Raw genomic sequence first — 1,971 nt, 5'->3', positions numbered from 1 at the left:
TATTCCTAGAAAGGATGGAAAATTAGCTTTCCCAGAGATTACCCCAAAACACACTTGATCTGGTAGAGAGGAAATGCAACTTGGATCCCTGTGGGGTTTTGCAATCTTTTATCTTCTTTGACCTCAGATTTGGTGTATGTATGTGTGAAGAAATCTCTTAATGCAATTACGAACTTCTAATACCTTGAGATTTTTCCCAGTTTTATTTAGATTGCTGATAAATCCCTATCTAAAGGTGGGATTTATCAGTTCCAGCCTTGGTGTCCAAAACAAAAGGAAGATTTAGGAGCTCTTTTGTCCTATTATCTTGAGTTCATTCAGATACCTCCAGATCCTGAGGTCATTGGCAAATCCATGAGTATGTCTTCTAACCAACAAATAACTTTTGTTTCTGAGCTTTAAACTGTACAGATTTTAAACAATGAGGGAGAGCTTTTGAAACCTCATTTAACAAATGCACACGCTACCTATAGAGGATCAAGCATCAAGCGTGTGTCAATGTAGCCTAAAGCTACATATAAAAGCTAATAACATTACTAACCAGGCAGAGCATCAACAATGGAGAAAATGGCAGGGAAGATAAAGCAACACTGGGAAAAAACGCCCACAAATCTAGCACTTCGGGGTCTATTTTCTTGGTCAAAATTATCTTACCGATTCTACTTTCCAAAGGATTTGGAGCAAAAGTCTATAATCCCAGACCCACTCAGGAAATAAGCTGCTTCGGTCTTTGCTGTTTTCAGTCTATGAGAAGGGGAAAAAAGCCCTAAGAAATCCTGGCTTCTTCTCTTAGCCTAAATTTAATACAGTATTGAAAAGAGAAATGGGTTTATAATTGTAAGGAATGCTTGTGAGTTACTGACTATTACTTGCTTTATAATACCAATGTTTCTCAATCTGGGCAAGCTGAGGAATTCTGGGAGTTGAAGTCCACCCCGCTGCCCAGGTTGGAAACCCTGCCTTACAAATGCCAAGTTGCATAAATTTATTTATTTATTTTATTTTAATCCCATTTATATCCCGCCCTTCTCCGAAGACTCAGGGCAGCTTACAATTTAAGCACAAACCAATGTGCTTAGCAATAGCCTTCATTCTATGTATATGCCTGCTTAGTAGGGCTGGCTTGTTTGATTTAAGAAAGGAAGCATAATTACTTGTATAAAAGAATGAAAGCCCTCGATGGACATTTTGCTGAAAATGGACACAAATGAATTGGTGATTCCAGGATTTGTTGATTAAAAGTTTGTCTATAGGAAGAAGAGAACGATGATTATAATATGGAAAGATTGATGGGCAATTGCTGTTTGTAACTGCCACAAAGATTGGAAGTTCCTATGGTTTTTAATATATATATATATATATATATATATATATATATATATATATATATATATATATATATATATATATATATATATATATATATAATAAAATACTTTTAAATAAAATACTTTTAAATAAATACTTTTAAATAAAAGTATTTTCAAAAGATAGAGAGAAACCAACACCGTCTTACACAAACCCTTAATTGGACTCAACTACCACGCCAATATCGAAGTCAGGTTGGAGAAAACTGTCTTGAAGTCCTTTGCCCCGCATAAGTCAGCAGTCAAACGGCAACCTGAAATAGATGGCGTCTCCATTTAGCCCGGCCTCTTTAAGGCAAACCTATCTTATCTGGCTGCGAAAATCCGGGCGACCACGAAACGGAACCCACAAAAAAAACAAAAACTAGAAAACTCTGTTTAATGCCACCTAGTGCGGGATCCGGATTTTTGCCTCCGGATTTTGAAGGACGAGAGAGAGAGAGAGAGAGAGAGAGAGAGAGAGAAGTTGGGTTCAGAACCGCACTTCAGGCTGCCGTTTGAAGGAGCCGGCGAGATAGAGCTTCGAAGCGTACTGCGCATGCTCCGAAGGAAAAAAAACCCAAGGCCTGGCGTAGGACCCGGAGTAAAGATGAAGCAAAGCACA

This window comes from Vipera ursinii (genome assembly GCF_947247035.1).
Source record: "Vipera ursinii genome assembly, chromosome: 5".
NCBI lineage: Eukaryota > Metazoa > Chordata > Lepidosauria > Squamata > Viperidae > Vipera > Vipera ursinii.
This window is presented reverse-complemented; position numbering follows the sequence as displayed.